The 17817-nt window shown below is 41.7% G+C and overlaps 1 protein-coding gene across 5 annotated transcripts in view; it reads left to right on the top strand.

The window, feature by feature from the left end:
• The window catches only part of C8H1orf226 (chromosome 8 C1orf226 homolog), a 344250-nt gene that overhangs the window by 258208 nt on the left and 68225 nt on the right, over positions 1-17817 (top strand). The window contains exon 1 of one of the 5 annotated variants that reach the window (XM_030936750.1): positions 12364-12428. The exons of the other annotated variants lie outside the window; for them this stretch is intronic. The gene's annotated coding sequence lies outside the window, so the exon portion shown is untranslated. Of the gene's footprint in view, positions 1-12363; positions 12429-17817 lie in introns of those variants that run through there. 5 annotated transcript variants of the gene reach the window in all.

Below are 17817 nucleotides of genomic sequence, written 5' to 3'. Positions count from 1 at the left end.
AGTACAAGAAGTAAATCTGCCTTATCATTCTGGTCATGCTTGATTGCATTAAGGAAGCTATGGAGTATTTCTGCTTGATGTTTAATTTAAACCTCTCGGTTGTAATTGGAGACATTTTAAATTTGTGCTAGTGTTGTCCTAACTGAAATTCTAAAATTGCATATATATTGATCGAAATAAGAAAACTGGGTTATTCCATCGCCCTATGCTAACAATTTCCCACAGTTATCTCTTCCACCTCTCTGCCCCTTCAGAAATTGAGCATAGTAATAAGAGCTTTGTGATCATGCAGGAAATTGAAAGTCACAAATGTATCTCCAGGTCTGAATGCTTTTGTATCCCCAAAATTTGTATGTTGAAATCCTAACCCCCAAGATAGATGGAATTAGGAGTTCAGACCTTTGGAGGTGATTAAGTCATGAAGGTGGGGCCCTTATGTTTGGGATTAGTGACCTTACATTATAAAAAGAGGCCCCAGAAAACTAGCTAACCCCATGGTGATGTCCTTCCCCTATGGGAAGACACAGCTAGAAGGCGGGCCCTCACTAGATGCCAAGTCTGCCAGCACCTTAATCTTAAACTCCCCAGCCTCCAGGACTGTGAAAAATAAACTGTTATTTATAAGCCAGCCAGTTTCTGGTATTTTATTATAGTAGACCGAACTGAGACACACCCAGAAATTGCTTTTACAAGGAGACTGGTGTGATTCCTCTAGAGATTAGATGTCTGCCAGCCATGTGTATTGTCCTGGGCAGAAGAATATCGTATAGCAAGAACATATAGAAAGCCAGGCTCTCCCAGGAACCATGGCAGGAGCTCGAGTCATGGGTGTCATTCTTGTGTCCCGGATCTCTGCAGACCAAGCCCCACCTCCTTCCTGTTTTCCTTATTGGGAGAATGGCCATTTCTTTAGGAATTTGGGGACCTAGATTTAGGTTTTGATTTTGTCTGCTTTCATATTATTGCCATGCTTTTGTTGACAAAGTGGATAAGTGTTGGAACTCAACGTATGAAGTTGGCAGCCTGGTGGCCCTGCCTTTTAAAGAGCAGATGCTTGTGAAATGGAATGTCCATTCCTCCAAACAATGTGCAGGTGTGAAATACTCATGCCAGGTACTGTGCTAGGTAATTTCATAGATTACTAAACTAAATGAGTTGCAGTCCCTTGTTCTCAGGGAGTTTTAGACTAGTGGGAAATGGACAAGTCACTGAGGTATAAGATAGTATGTCTGACAAAATGAATTTCTCCCTCTGTGTTCCTGTAGTACTGTTTAATGTTTTTTGAAATAGTTGTTAGAGTGTTTCTGTTACTTTCTTAAAAAACAGATGTCAGTTTTTTGCCACTAGCCTGTTAGGTTCTTGAGGGAAAAATCTATGCCCTTCTGCTCACTTTTGTATATCTAGCGCCACACCTGTGTCTGGCCCAAATGAAACACTTAATATATGTGCAATGGGTGAATGGATTAAGGCATTGAATTAATATCTGAAAATTAAGTGTTATGGTGATTCACCGAAGGGAACAATTACCTTCTACTTGAGTGATGAGAAAAGGCTTTAAGAAACAGATTACATCAGAAGCTGCCTTGAAGAATGTGAATGGACAGGCCTCTCTGATATGCATTTTGTAAAAGGAAGAGTTTCTTGACTTTATTTTTTTAATGCTGGCACCATATATGGAAAAAAGTGACCTCCTTATGGATGCTGATCATGAGTCTGAGTTCTGCCTTTTGCTGGTTGAAAGAAAGGACTTTCCCCAAAGTTTTCACGTATCCCAAGTAAGCTGCTGACTTTGCTTGTTTTTAACAGCTTCATTGAGGTATAATTGGCATGCAAAAATCAAACATATTTAAAGTTGAATAATTTGGTGAATAACTCTCAGTCAAGATGGTGAACATATCTATCACCTCAAAAGTTTCCTTGTGCTTTTTTGTAACCCTTCCCTCCTCATTTCTCTCCCATTTCATCCCCAATCTCAGTCCCCACATTCCCAAGCTACCACTGATCTCCTTTCTGTTATTGATGAGTTTGCTTTTTCTAGAATTTTGTATAAATAGAATCAACAGTATATCCTCTTTTTTGGGAGGAGCTGGCTTCTTCCACTCAGCATAATTTATTTTGAGATTCATTCTTTGTCATTGCATGTATCAGCAGTTCATCCCTTGTTATTACGGAACAGTGATCTGTTTTATAGGTATATCACAGCTTGCCTAGCCATTCATGTGTTCATGGACATTTTGATGGCTTCCGGTTTGGGGTTATTACTATTAAAGCATCTATGAATGTTCGTGTAATGAACAGTTGTTCATTATGTTCAAGTCTTTGCGTGGACATACGCTTTTATTTTTCTTGGGTAAATACCCAGGAACAGAATGGCTGTGTCATATGGTAGGTATACATTTAACTTTTAAAGAAATTGCCAGATTGCTTTCTAAAGGGATACCACCGGTGATGTACAAGAGTCCCAATTCCTCCGTATCTGCCAACATCCAGAATTGTCAGTCCTTTTAATTTTAGCCCTTCCAATATGTGTTTATTAATATCTCATTGTGGTTTTAATTTACATTTTCCTAATGACTAATATTAAATACCATCTTTTTGTTTGTTTTGAGACAGGGTCTTACTCTGTCACCCAAGCTAGAGTACCAGTGATGTAATCACAGCTCACTGCAGCCTCAACCTTCTGGGCTCAAGCAATTCCCTCACCTCAGCCTTCTGAGTAGCTGGGACTACAGATGTGTACCATCACACCCAGCTAATTTTTAAATTTTTTGTAGAGACAGGGTCTCACTATGTTGCCCAGGCTGGTCTTGAACTGTTGAGCTCAAGTGAACCTTCCACCTCAACCTCCCATAGTCCTGGAATTATAGACATGAGCCACTGCAATCAGCCTTCTCTTGATCTTACATGGCATTTGTATATATATTTTTTAAGCATCTGTTCAAATCTTTAGCCCATTTTGTTTTCATAATCCTGAAAGTTCTTTATAAATTATGGATATAATACTTTTTATCAAATATATGGTTTACAAACATTTCCTCCAAGTCTGGCTTGTCTTTTTTTTTTTTTTTTTTTTTTTTTTAGTAGTGTCTTTTAAAGAGGAAAAGTTTTAAATTCTGATGGAGTCTGGTTTGTCAATTTTTAAAATTTTATTGATTGTGCTTTTGGTGTCATAGCTAAGAAATCTGTATGTAACTCAAGGTCATAAAGATTTTTCTGTTCTCTTCTAAAGCATGAAGTTTAAATTTAGGTTTTATGTTTATGTGTATGATCCAATTTGATTCAATTTTTTATATGGTATGAGGAATGGATTAAAGTTCTCCTTCTCCTCCTCCCCCTCTTCCTTCTCTTCTTCCTTCTCCCTGTTCCTCTCTCTTTACCTCCCTCTCTGCAAATGGATGTCCAGTTGTTCTAGCCCTATTTGTTGAAAAGACTGTTCTTTCTTCACTATAGTGCCTTTACTAAACATCAGTTATCCATATCTGTGAAGTTTATTTCTGGACTCTTTATTCTGTTCTATTTGTCTAATTGTCTGTCTTGACACTAGTACCACGCTGTCTTGATTACCATAGTTTAATAATTCTTGAAATCAGGTAGTAATAGTCTTTTTTTCTTTTTTAAAAAAGAAGTTTTTATTCAATTAGTGTTAGTATAATATGTCTTTTCCCATCCATTCACTTTTAAGAAGAAATATTAGGGGGGACGGGGAAAACCAAATACATTTTAAATGTTAAATGAATTTTTATTTGGCCTCAAAACTCACACAGTAGGCTCTCTGATTGTTGATAGTCTTGTGGGTATCTTTCTAGTCTATCAAAATTTAGCAACTTGTGTTTAAAAACAAAGAAATAAACTTTAGCCACTGTGTTTTCAGTGTCCTGGGTACTTTTTAAAATATATTAAATCGTGATGTTTTGGTCTGTGTACATGTGAATTTTTGTATCTGTGTGTGTGTGTGTGTGTATGAGGACTTTTTTCTAAAATAGGTGTGATCCATTTTATCATGAACAAGGATATTTATTATCATGATAATATGGTAACATTTACAAACGAGCTTTTCATAGGTGCAGTTATTTTTCTGCCCTTAAGGGACCACTCTGGTTTGATTCACTAGCTCTGCTGAAGAATACATATAATTGTTTATGGCTTCATGAAACACTGGCTTACTGAAGTGTTCACTTTAGACGAATGAATTTTTTATTTTTTATTAAGTCAAAATTTTTATTTAAATCTTTTGCATTATTCACATAGAATAACAGAATCATGTATTTTTTAATTGTGGTGAAATAAATATATGTAACATAAATTTTGCCATTTTAACCATTTTTTAAGTGTACAAATCAGTGGCATTAATTACATTGATAGTCCTATGCACCCATCGCCACTATCTGTTTCCAAAACTTTTTTATCACTCCAAACAGAAACTCCATGCCCATTAAGCAGTAACTTCCCATCACCCCCTTCTCTTAGCCTCGGTCACCTCTAACATCATGGTATCTTAAGAAGTTAACAACACTATAGTGGACATCTGAACCAATTTCTCTCTTTTTTTTTTTTTCAGTTTATCCTTTATTACAGTATACCTCTTTATCACAGGAAGTGATTCACTATTACAGTGTTCTTCATTAAGCAAAAGTAAATTTTTTATATATATAATTGTTTTCCATTTATCCTAGCTCTTATCTCTGGAGCCACAAATATATAGATCTTATTTCTCTTTTAAGTTAACCCAAGTTCTTGAAGCCATTCTTACTGTATTTTTCTAGACTTATTAATTTCATAAAACAGCATTTCCTCTTTAAAATGTTAGAGTTTAATAGAATATCCCAGATATTCTGTCTTACCAGTGTAAAATGTGGAAGACATATTTTTACCCCCACAATATGAAGTTGTACATTCATGTTGTATGAATTAGATCCAGTGTCATTTATTTGTTTAGAAAACTGTGTTTGATCCTAGGTCATAGTGGAATTGTAGTTCAGACTCCTTGGGATGTTAACAGTAATTGCTTTTAATTCAGGTTTTACTCATTCTTTATTTCTATAGGTTTCTTTGTTTTTTAGCCTAAATATAAAACTTTACATATATTAATGTTTAATTAAATGTAATTGATTTGAGGCTATTCTTCAGTTTTTGAATCCTTGTGAATCAGGATTTCAATCAGAGAAGCAGGATGACTGTGAGTGTACTGTAATAAGGAATTTGCTATAGGATTTAGACCTATACAATTTCAGTAGGAGCTGGGAAGTACAAGGTCTGGAAAGACTCAGAGAGCAATTACTAACCAACCCTGGTGTGGGTTGTGAGTCAGAATGTGCAGGAAGCCAGGCACATCCATGTGCTAGGTTACAACTGCAAAGTGGACAGAGCAGAAGTCTCCGGAAGGCTGTTCGTTCTTCGTGGCTACCACCTTTGAGTTTGCAGTGGAGTTTCTGACAGTGGGCCTGAGTTCACTGTTGTTCAGCCGGGCTGATTCTCATAAAGGAGAGCTCGATGCCAAGCTAGGTACAGGGGAAAGTGAGGACAAACTTTAAAAAAACAAAACAGCTCCCTGGCACCTTGATGTCCATTGTTTCCCACCTCTAGCCAGTTATGACCTCCAGCACATAATAGCTGCTGCTTCACTTCCACTTCGCAAATCTCCCACAAATTTTTCTTATGGGCAACCCTAAAATAGGAGAGAGAATGCTGAGACACATAGTTCTAGCCTAGGTGAGTTGACTCAGTGTAAAACCACCACATCAGGTTCTAGTAATAGGCTAACTCTCCCTCCGAGTTTTTTGCTAAGGGCAGCTTTAATAAGAGTAGTTTCATCAGTCAGTGTGGTGGCTCACACCTGTAATCTCAGCACTTTGGGCAGCTAAGTCAGGTGGATCACTTGAGGTCAGGAGTTCAAGACCAGCCTGGTCAAAGTGGTGAAACCCCATCTCTACTAATAATACAAAAATAAGCTGAGTGTGGTGGCGGGTGCCTGTTAATTCCAGCTACTAAGGAGACTGAGTCAAGAGAATTGCTTGAACCTGGGAGGCAGAGGCTGCAGTGAGCCAAGCCTGGGCAACAGAGTGAGAACCTGGGAGGCAGAGGCTACACTCCAGCCTGGGCAACAGAGTGAGACTTTGTCTCAAAAAAAAAAAAAAAGAAAAAAGCATAGTTCATAGTTTCATCCAAGTCACTGATAAGGCTGTTGAATAGAACAGTGGTAGGCCTGGAAAATAGAGACTTTTTTTTTTTCTCTTTTATTCATTTTGGATTTCCTTTTCTTTCTTAACTGCTTATTCTACTCTTTCTGGCTTCAAGGGCATGCTACCTAGAAAAAAATAAACTAAATAGTATTGGAGTATTTGTACTGTTATAGAAGTCACTGTGCTTTTGAGTTTCAGTTTTCCTGCTTTAGCGTCCCCTGTCCTAGTCTTATTGGTGGACACTGATGGAATTAACATGTTTGACTAAATTAGTCCCTAGGCTGTTTATGTTCCTTGAAATGAGTGAATAGACTAACAAACAAAAATCCTTTTTAAAACTAGAGGGAGTAAACTAATCTGACCTGAAGTCTTCAGGAGCCAGAATGGAAGTAATTCTCCAGTTATGAGTTTAAATGATCAAATTAGGCAGAGTCTCCATTAGAAGTTCCAGCCAGTCTCCAGAAATGGTATTGGTTAACATCCAAATAATGACATGATTAAGAATTAGAAGTCTATTTTAACTTTGGCTTTCTACATTGATCTGTTCTGATTTTGAGCAAGTCAAAGATAAATTATTTAGGGCTAACTAGAGAAGGGAAGAAGGGTTGCGTGGAGAGGTAATGTGCTTTGTTGTTCATTGTAGTAGGCACTAGGGGAAACACTGGTATATCAGCCTGGGTCCAATTAAGAGACAGAAACCACACAGTGATTTAAACAGAAGAAATTTATTATGAAGAACTATTACACTATAATAAAAGAGTACCTACAAAGTATAAAGAGGAGAGTACGCAAGGCAGCACAAACTTGGAAGGTAGATCCCTTCCCAAGATGCCCTTCAGACATTAATGTAGAAGGTATGATTACAGCTACTGATGGTAGAGAAATTCACTGGATTGCCTATGTCAGAGCTGGTCCCAACTGCAGGGAGAACAGAAAGCAATCCTCCAGGTCTTGGGTGCAGGTGGTCTGCCACCAGTGGGTGGGCACACAGGTGGAGTTGGGGTATGGCTGTGGGTGAGAGACATAGAGTGTGCAATGCCTACATCAGGATAGCTGTGGAAAACAAACCTGGGTGGCAGGGGGAAGGCTAGCAGAGAGAGTTAGAGCATCACTGTGGACAGGAGGCCCAGAACACCTAGTGTGTGCTTTAGGAGGGCTGTGGGGAGGTGATCACTAGGCTGGACTGGTGCTGAGTTCACTGAGGGACATGTGTTCTGGGCATGCATACCACTGGATGTCCTCATATCCACACCACTGATGGGTGTGTGGCAGTCGGACCAAGAGAAGCCCTTTCATTCTGCAGTGTTACTCCTCCATTCTGCAGAGGAATCTTACCATCATGCTGCTGTACAGGAGATGTACTTAAAGGAATTCCATCTATTACCACAGAGCTTGTATTGAAAGGTAAATTTGGAGTTGAGTAGCAATACATTGGTACAGGTGGTTACTAGAACACAGTCCTACTCTCAAGGAATATGGTCAGATAGAACTTGGCATGCATTACTTCAGTTAATCCCAACAACCCTGAGTGGTAGAATGGTAGAATCTATCATTCTCATTCTTAACACAGAAATTAAGCTTCAGTGATATTGGGCAGTCTCCCCATGGTCACACAGCTGCTGTGTTGTTAGAGAGCTGTCTGGCACTCACACTTTTGCCCATTTTGCCCTCTGTACTCACACATTTTGCCCTCTGTACTCAGTGCTATCCACCTTTAAAGGTGCCTCATTCATAAGCTTGCATGTTCTGTTTTTGTTATAAAAATTATATATGAAAATACAGGACAAACTACATTTTAAGGTAAATGGGGATTTGATAGAGCTATCCTGTGATATTTGGAATTTCTTGGGAAATCAGGATACCCATGTAGTATATTTCACTTAGTTAACGATCAAGAGTTTGAATGATCAAGATGAGCAAGATTTAGGAAAGATGGGTATGGTGAGATTCAGAAACCACATCGAACTACAAGCAAGATAAACAAGAAATCAGTTATTAAACTCTAGACTCAGTAATGAAATGACAGAATGTTAAAGACAAAGATTTTAAAACAGCTGAAGGGGAAAAATGTAGTCTACAAAGACAATTTTTTGATGGCAAAAAAAATGTAAGACAGAAGACAGTGAATTATCTTTAAGAATAAGCTTAGAAAGAACTCCTTAAATACCTTTTTATTATGGAAGTAAGGTAGAAGAAATCCTGAGCAGCTTTTGTAAAGACTTGGAAATAATGAAAAGGGCATCCATCCTTACAGGAGAATGAGTAGTTCAGAGTACAGACGGAAGAAAGACTTGCATTTATCAGATGGAAGAGGTGGTGACTCCTGCAGAGCAGTTTCAGTAGAGAGGTGGGGACAGCTGTTTAGTTACTTGGTAGTGAAAGAAAGGAGAACCATGGTATGATGAATTACAACTTAACAGTGAGATCAAATAAATATATATTTTAAAAAGAGGAGCTAGTAATACCCTTATAAAGGGATGATGAAAAGGTCCTATGGGGATAAAGATGGAAGGTTTTTAAAGTATGTGTAATTTTAAGCATTATTATTTCTTCAAAATGTGCTTATATACAATCCTGACCTGGGATACATAAGTAGAATCATAATTATGATATAAGGGAAATGCTAAAATAATTTAGTCACTGTATTGTTTTGTGGAGCCAAAAAACACTCCCAAGATTTAAGGAGTCTTAAAGATACCTCTCCAAAGTCCATGCTGTCCCTCCAAAATCAGAGACCTCCCAGACAGAGATTACTCTATATCTTCCCTTCTTCCACATCTTCACATGCCCCAAGCTCCAACTCAAATCCTGGAATGCATTCCCTTTTCTCCATTCCCGTTAGACTCTGGAAGGGGTCCAAGGCACAAAGGGTCATAAAAAAAATCAGAGAAGGAGGTGTACCCTGTTCTTTGCTTATGATACATACATGTCTCTTTTGCTCTCTGTATGGTTTATAAGTGATGGAGTGACATCTGCCCTTCCCGTACTGTTTCTGTAAGGATGAGTGTTTTCTCTTCCTTCAGCCTCCCATTGCCTAAGGTTTTTGAGCAGCCTCTGCTAAACTGAGAAAACTGATCATCAGGGATGCGGAGGCAGCGCAGCCTATAGATCTCTTTCTAACTTCTCATATCATTTCTGGGTCAGCCCATCTGGCGGATATCAGTGTCCATCACTCTAGTCATGAGTCATGTTTCATGTAGAGTTGATGTTTTTATTTCCTCCAGCTTCAAAACCTTTCATTGCTACTGCCTTTTCATACATATGCATGAGTAGGAATTACCCAATTTTATGCATGGAGAATCTTATGAACTAAGAAGGAGAAGGAAATACCATTCATGCTGTCTGGCTTCTGTTAGTTCCCAGGGCTACTTAGCAATCCCTTATTCACCCTGGTAGATGATAATACCCATCATAATGCCCTTCTTACCTTCTACCTATCAACCCTGTATACCCTCACTTTCCATAGGTGACCCCCAACACCTCTCTGAGATTCCTCAGCTGTCCTCTCCTCCCTTAGAATCTCTTAGTGTCACTGCCAACTGTCTTTCTGTTCACTGCCTCTCTCTCTCTCTCTTCTGGACCCATCTTCGCTTGTTTCTTCAGCACCTTGAGCTGTGAACTATGCTCTGTCTCTCTGTCTTCCTGGACACCCTCTTTCTCTCTACAAATATGTTCAGCTCTCTCCTATCCTTTTTTTAATCCTGCTAACCCCACCCAAGAGCCCGTCTTCTGTTAACCCTCCCTTTCTTCCAAAGCCCTGGGTATGTCTTTGTCAGGGCCACCATCTTGTAGGTCCTCATGGCCTGCTGTTGCTTTCTACCACTTACTTCACAGAAATGGCTCCCTCCATGTTTACCCCTGCATGCCCCACACCTCCAAACACACCAGCACATTCTTCTGTTCTTCTGCATTGCCCTGCAGTATCATCTACCACTTCTCATTTCTCCTATTTCTGTTTTTTGCTTCCTTCTCTTTTGTTTGCTTTCAACCCTACATATTTATATATATTTTTTACCTTTCCTGAAGGGAAAATTCTGGGTTGTAGTGTTTATCCCTCCTTATAAGGTGCAAAAAGTCCCTTGTGCTTAGTGAGTCTCAGTAAATACCTACAATGGATGATGAGTCTCTAGCAAGGGATTGATGACTTATAAATCGTTGGAGGCATGGTGGCTCCAAGTCATATGTACATATTAGCACATGTGTCCAAGACCTTTCTTTTTCTCTCTTCTTCTTTCTTTCACCCCTTCATTTCAAAAGTCATTGCATGCCTCTATGTAGAAAGCGCTTGGAATGCAAAAACAAACAGGGTGTCCCCCATGTCCTCAAGGATCTCACTGTGACTTCTATTAAACTTTCCATGATGGTTTTTAGATAAATGTTCAGGGGAAGGTAAAGCGTAAGTTTTAAAATGACCAAATAATACGTAACTGTTACTAAAAATAAAGTAGTGAAGTGTTTTATAAAGAAAAGTGTCCGTTTTCTTTCTTCAACACCTATTCCTCCTAGTACTGCTCCATATGCAAATATATTGACACTCAGATATTCTTCCAAACTCTAATATTCTGCATTTAGTTCTAAATTATCCTGTTTTTCTCTCAGTAATATATCAAGAGCTTCCTCCCACATCTGTACTTGCAGTCTTCCCATGATGACTTTGGCTCTGAAAGTTCCAAAGTGAAAGTGATAGTTTAGGAAAACCAGTCTGGCTTGGAATGCAACTCATCCCAAATGGAAAGAAACTCCTGTCATTGGCCGGGCGCGGTGGCTCAAGCCTGTAATCCCAGCACTTAGGGAGGCCGAGACGGGCGGATCACGAGGTCAGGAGATCGAGACCATCCTGGCTAATACGGTGAAACCCCGTCTCTACTAAAAAAATACAAAAAAAACTAGCCGGGCGACGAGGCGGGCGCCTGTAGTCCCAGCTACTCGGGAGGCTGAGACAGGAGAATGGCGTGAACTCGGGAGGCGGAGCTTGCAGTGAGCTGAGAGCCGGCCACTGCACTCCAGCCTGGGTGGCAGAGCAAGACTCCGTCTCAAAAAAAAAAAAAAAAAGAAACTCCTGTCATTGAGATGCACTGAAGAGAGATTGCTTGGGGATCTGAGTGTAATGGGAAGAGTATCTGGGTCTGGCCAAACTGGGTGACAGCAGCAGAAATGCAAAGAAAGAAGTTAACCTGTGGGCTGTTTTAAGCATGGACCATTCAGACTAGTGGTGTCTGAATATAGAGTAAATGAGGAAGGGAGAGGAGGCCCCAGTGATCTCAGGTTGAAGCTTCAGTGCTTTTACCTTTGCCCTTTCTGAGGGCTTTCTGCCTCTGCTGGCCTCCCACTTGATTTTAAATCCAGTCATCCTGAAAAATGGAAATTTGTGTCATGGTTACTCTTAGCATGAACTCCATGAAGGTGGGGACCATGCATGTTTTACTGTTGCATCCCAAGTGCCTACAAGGATTCTTAGTGTATAGTAGGTGCTCAATAAATACATACTGCATGACAAAGCTGGGGCAGCCTTGATTTGCTTGTTTGCTGCACTAAAATGTTCATCTCAAAAAGGCTGCTAAGCTGGGTTATCCTCTTGGTGGCCTTGTCTTCTACCCTTGCACAGCCCTTTTGTATCTAAAACTGGGAAGGGTTATCACAGCCCCCAGGGCAGGGAGCTCATGAGAGAGCCCATAGACCTGCACAGCAGGAAACTGAAAATAGCTACCAGAGCAATCAAAATTAAACTTCTAGATCCGCCTCTCTGGGCCTGGCCCTAGAGGGCATCTTTTACACTAATGATGGAAAATTAAATTAGGCCACCTTTAGAAAACTTCACAAAATTAAATACTGTCTACCAGGGAGGGAATTACCCTGTGGGGAAAGTAACAGGGGAGCAGGAAAACAGGCTGGTCACAGTTCTACTACAAAATGATTGGCTGGTGTCAAATTTCATTACTCTGTGCTTCATTTTATTCTTAAATGTGTAAAGGGAATCCATTTAGAATTTGTGCAAAGCATTGAAGAATCGCAGAAGGGAAAGTGAGTGCAAAATAAAACAAACACTTCTGTCCTTGACTTCTCTCCTTGCTACCAAATCAGCACTGGCCTGGAAGTCCATCAGATGGTCTTGACCTTTTCTGGGATACAAATACCTTTGAGAATCTGCTGAAAAGTATTTTCTCCATAGAAAAAAAATCATTCTGGCAAAGTTTTGAATTTTAGGAGAATTCATGGACCCCAGACTCCTGCATGTTTATGAATTCCAAGGTAAGACTCCTTTTTTGCCAATAAGTATTGTACATCATCTTTGAATATTTGCATCTAAAACTGGGAAGGTTTATCATTGGCTCTTCTACTGCTCATGTAAGAGTAAGAGGAGAAAAAACAAACTTTATTTTTCATTAACTTTATTAATGATTTAATGTTTGAATGCTTAAAAAATTTTATTTACCAGCCCAAAAGGCATTTGCATTTTGTTAGAGGAGTCTTATTATTCAATACAAACCAATCTCATGTTGGTGAGCTTCACATTATTAAAGGGAAGAGGATTCACATAGGAGGGGCCTTTATGTTACCCTCAATGTCCTTGGAATCACAGGGATGATGGGAATGTTGGCCTAGGGCCTGGGTTTTACACTGACATGTAAGGACCATGTGATGGCCCAGGGTAAAGGACCATTGTGTGACCAACCCTAACCCCAAAGGTAAATAAAGATTGGTCTTGATTTGGAGCTGTAGCCCCTGCCTGACAAAACCTTTAATATTAAGAGAGAACCTCTGGGGTTGTAGTAGGACAATGTTGTAGCTTACTCCACAACTTGAGCATTTGGCACTAAACACCTCTCTAGACACTGCTATAGTGCCCTGTCCTCTGGCCTGGCTGGGTAAGCTTTCTGTGGCTTCTATCTTGTGTCCTGGCACAGTTGGGAGGAAGGATGGTGGTGTCACACCTCTGAGAGCACAATCAGACTGTGAGCCTCGGCTTCCTGTCTGGTGGCAGACCTCAGACTGGAGAGGTGAGGATGACTCCGAGGTCCAGAAGGTTAAGCACAGAATTTGGAAAAGATGGAGTGGAAAAAGCTGGGTTGTCTGCAAGTCTCCACATCATTTATCAGGAGACCCTGAGACCTGGCTCTTGAGGAGTTACAGCCTTTCCCTGTTGCTGGCAGTCGCCATGATCAAACCATGATTAACTGAGGAGTCCTCTGTATTTGGCTTAACATTTCTGCCTGTCAAATTCTTATTAATCTTTCAACGTTTATTTTAAATAACACATTCACCAGGAATTCTTTCCTGATTTCATCCCCACCCCCACAGTGGGGATCTAATTAAGGTTTGTCCTTTGGACCCTAAGGTGTTATACAGACCTTAAGTTTATCCTTTTATTGTAGTTTATCTGTCACAGTTTTTAGTAGGAACTATATCTTGTCTAACTTTGGGTCTCCTTAACCGCTTGTCTCACACACAATAGGGCTCAATACATATATATTCAATGTAATTGACTTCTTAAGCTTTTGCACAATTCCCAGAAATTAATTACACTCATTCTGTAGACTTTTATCTGGGACTGAGTGGATGAATGAATGAATGAATGAATGAATGAATGAATGAATGAACCGACCCACCTATAGACATGTGTTGAGCACTGAACAGAGCCCATATGTGAAGGTATTTGGGAACAGTGACAAAAATGTTAACATTAGAACATCAGAACATATATTCTAATAGAAGATAATAAGCAGCACACAAATAATACTAAAAAGACAGCATCACAGTTAAGAACACTGAGAAACAAGAAGTCAAGTGACCTTGTTCAGCTTTGCTCAGGAAGGGAGCCCAGCACCTCTTGATGTTGTGGGTTTAACCACTAAGCAAGGCTGCCTTTGAAAATGCACACCCTCCTTCCTCCGGTTGGCCGAGGATGCCAGTCCTGTCCAGCTACTGCTGTGCAGTTAGCTCTTTGATTTAGGGTCTGATTATGTTTTTTTGTGGATTATCTTGGTCTTTGACCTCATCTCTTGTCTCACTTGTTGCAGTTTTTACTGATAATTCATAATGATCAGGGATTGGGTGGGAGAAATGAAGGCATCATAAAGGGTAAATGTGTTCATCTTGTTTTTATTAATTGCTCCAATAAAGGTTTTTTTGGAGGGGGTGAGCAAGAATAACCTCCGAATGGCAGCACCTGACAGATGAGATCTGCACATGAGCTCATTGTTGCTCAGTGTCTCCCGTCAACACATAATTAATTGTTGGAGATTGTCCTGACTGCTGGGGGAGGTGAGGTAGTGCAGGTGCATTTCCTTGCAGAGTCGGAGCAGCCATCCAGGCTCTAGGCCAGTGGTGTGTCCTCAGACTCAAACACTGTTAAAAATATATAGAGAGATATATGTATATACACATGCGTATACACACGTGCACATACACACACCAAATTTTTTCGTATGTGTATGTGTATGTAAGAAGAATTTTCTTAGTAAAAGAGTTAAACCTAAATTTCTCCTGATTGCCTTTGTTCACTCATGAGAAGGACAAAGCCCAAGGGAAACAATTTAGCCTGTCAAACGCCTCAGCTGATGAAGGGGAATTTGACAAGCTAAATGTAAAAGAGAGACTGGAAGACTCATAAACAGATCCCAAGAGAGCATGTAGTATCCCTGGCCAGGCCTCACCACCCTTCCAGCCCTCGTATATCTACATGAGTCCCGTCACTCAGGTCCTGAGAGGCAGGAGGAATTCATATGAATCTCCTCTCTAAGAAAATAACAGTAGCATAACTTTGATTTCATGTACTGTCCTTTTGATCCATGTCACGTTTCGGTTCCTTCCTATGAGAAAGGGAAGTCAGTAGCAGGTGGGTGAAATGCAGGTCTGGGGCAGTTACAACAGCCCTTGCTTTTTATCAGGACACTTTACTAAAAGTTAAACTGACCTCTTGCCTTAACCAGCCCGACTCCTACTTCCACATCAAAATGGCATTAGCTCTCTCACAGGAAAAGGCTTAGCTACTTCAGAAAGGCCACCAAATTCCGCCTAAGAAAGGGAGAGGGATACAAGCCAGGAATAGGACTGGCCCCCACCTTAGTGGCAGGTTCATAGTCGGTGCCTTCTCAGACCCCAGGCAAGCTCCTCTACTTGCACCCTGCCTTCTGCTGTCTCTATGTCTTGAGCCATCATTTTCCCTAGAGGCTATTTCTGTTTTGTCCCTTATTTTCCAGCCTACAAATAGGATTAGGTTTTGCCATCCTATAAAGAAAAGATGCCCCTCAAACCCACCATCCTGTCTTGCCCTTCCACTGCCAGACTCTTTGGAGAAACCGCATTTGCTATCTATATTTCCAAAACTCCCATTCACTTTTCAGCTCATTTTAATCGGGCTTCCTGAGCTACCCTACTGAGACTGCTCTTGCTAAGGCCATCAGGGATGTCTTGGTTGCAGAATCCCTGGCTTGCTTTCTGTCTACATCTTATTTAGTCTCTGTGAAGCACTCAATGCTGTGGGTCTTTCCATCCTTTGGGAGACTGTCTCCCCTCAGCTTCCACGATGGTTTTCTCTTGTTCCTCCTCAGATCTCTTGGTCTTTTTCTGCTCAGTATTTTTTTTTTCTGACTACTCCTATTATGTCCTTCATTTAAATGGGTACTGTTAATGGGATTTTCTCAATGAATCCCCTTTCTTCGTCCCTCCTCCTTCTGTTAATGTAGACCTCCTAGGAGAAGAACGAGTAGTTAAGAGGAGGCGGAGGAGAGGATTCGTTTTCGCTCTTCTCATTTCGGCATTAGCTTCAGCTTCTTGAGCTGGGCTTGGGCTAGTCTCGAGTCTCCTTCGCCATCTCACTTCTCCGTCTCCTTCACGTCGCCCTATCCCCTTCGAGGCTCCTCCTCCGATCCTCCTCCGCGCTCGCTCGCTCCGCCGTTCTCCTTCCTTCTCTTGATCTCTTCTTTTCTTGCCTCAGTCATCCGCTTTCTTCTTTCTCTTCTCTCCTCTCTCTTCTTCTTCTTCTTCTTCTTCTTCTCTCTTCTTCTTCTTCTTCTTCTTCTTTCTCTTCCTCCTCCTCCTCCTCCCTCCCCTCCTCCTCCTCCTCCTCACGGGATCTCATATTTCCCGTGGCTTCAACCACCTTCTAAATCTCAGTGACTCCCAAGTCTGTGCTCCTCAGTCCCCACACTCCATCCCCTCCATCCCTTATTTCCAACTGCCTCTTAGGCAATTCCATCCACTTTTGCCTTCTCAAAAACTGACCTGTCCAGAGCCACACACTCCTCTTCCTTCCCTGTCCCTTAGTTCTTTTGTCCTTCTGTGGCCCTTGACCCCATTAATGTTTAGTCCATCCGCCAAGTTACATAGCTCAGAATCGTCTCCTTCCCTCTCATGATCACACCCAGAGAAACTACTGTTGTGTCCACCTGCTCTCCCCATGGTGGCTGCCCCTGCCTTTGTTAGGCCTCCAGTGTTTCTTGCCTGGACTCAGGGTTGGTTTGTCTGACTGCACAGACTGTGCTCTGCATCACTCCAGGTGTGTCATTCACGGCCCTGAGCCCAGGTGCCCTGCACTTATTTACCGAACTATAATTCTCACAACAACTCCCCTGTTTGTAGATGAGAAAACTAAAACTTGAGCATTGAAAGACTCACCCAGTAGCTCACAAATGTAAGCAGCGCAGTGGGGATTTGAGTCCAGTTCTTCTGACTGCAAGCCCCCAGTCCAAATTCTGTTGATTCCCCCAAGCACTCCTATTGCAGTAGGCTCTTGGTGGCCTTCCTTCTGCTCCTGCCCTCCTCCAATCCATCCTCCACACCACCATGACTACCAGCCATGTGATCCCCCTGCTTAGACTCTCATCCTTGCCCTGAGCCCACAGGGTGAAGTCTGAGCTCTGTAGCTGGGCTCTCCACAGTTGGCCCTGACCTCCCTCTGTCCCCATTTCCCACCAGTCCTTCTGTATGCCTTGCAATCCCTGTGCCCAGGCAAACTGTGCCACCTCATGACCTCATGCCTTTCCACATGCAGTTTACATCGCAAGGGCTTTCCCTGCTCTTCTGTCTCTGTGATGGATAGATTTCCATTGTCCTAGATCTGCTCGGCAGCCCTCCCCACTGTCCTCAGTGCCCAGGGAGGCTGGCCTGTGTAGACCTGTCCTGAGAGCTCCTGCCAGATGGCACACAACTCTTCCTCTCTTGGCTCTGGAAACTGCCCTGCCTCTCCGGACTTGGGGTACTGAGGGCTCCCAGGGACACTGCACTGCCCTCACCTTTGTGAACAGTCCTGTATTAAACTCTCTTCAGCCTAGTCACACATTATCTGTTTCCTGCCAGGACCCTGACTGACACATTCCCCACCCACCCCACAATCCTGCCACCTCCCACGCTGTCTTCGAGTCACAGCTCAGGCGGTAGCTCCCTGTGTGCCTTCCCAGTTCCCACAGGCAGCTGGCTGCATCCTCCTCTGCGTTTCACTGGCTCCATTCCTCTGTCCGCACTCGCCACACCCTGTCAGTACCCCCCGTGCTCCTCAGGGCAGACTCTGAAGCAGACTCAGCTCTGTGTCTTGGAGAAGCCAATATGGGGCCAAGGGAGGGGGTACAGAGTAAGAATGTGCATTTCTTAAAACAGAGGTCTAGAACTAGATGTACCATATGACCCAGCCATCCCACTA

Source organism: Rhinopithecus roxellana, chromosome 8 (assembly GCF_007565055.1).
Source record: "Rhinopithecus roxellana isolate Shanxi Qingling chromosome 8, ASM756505v1, whole genome shotgun sequence".
Lineage (NCBI taxonomy): Eukaryota > Metazoa > Chordata > Mammalia > Primates > Cercopithecidae > Rhinopithecus > Rhinopithecus roxellana.
Note: the sequence above shows the minus strand (reverse complement) of the source record. Positions and strands in the feature narration are given on the sequence as shown.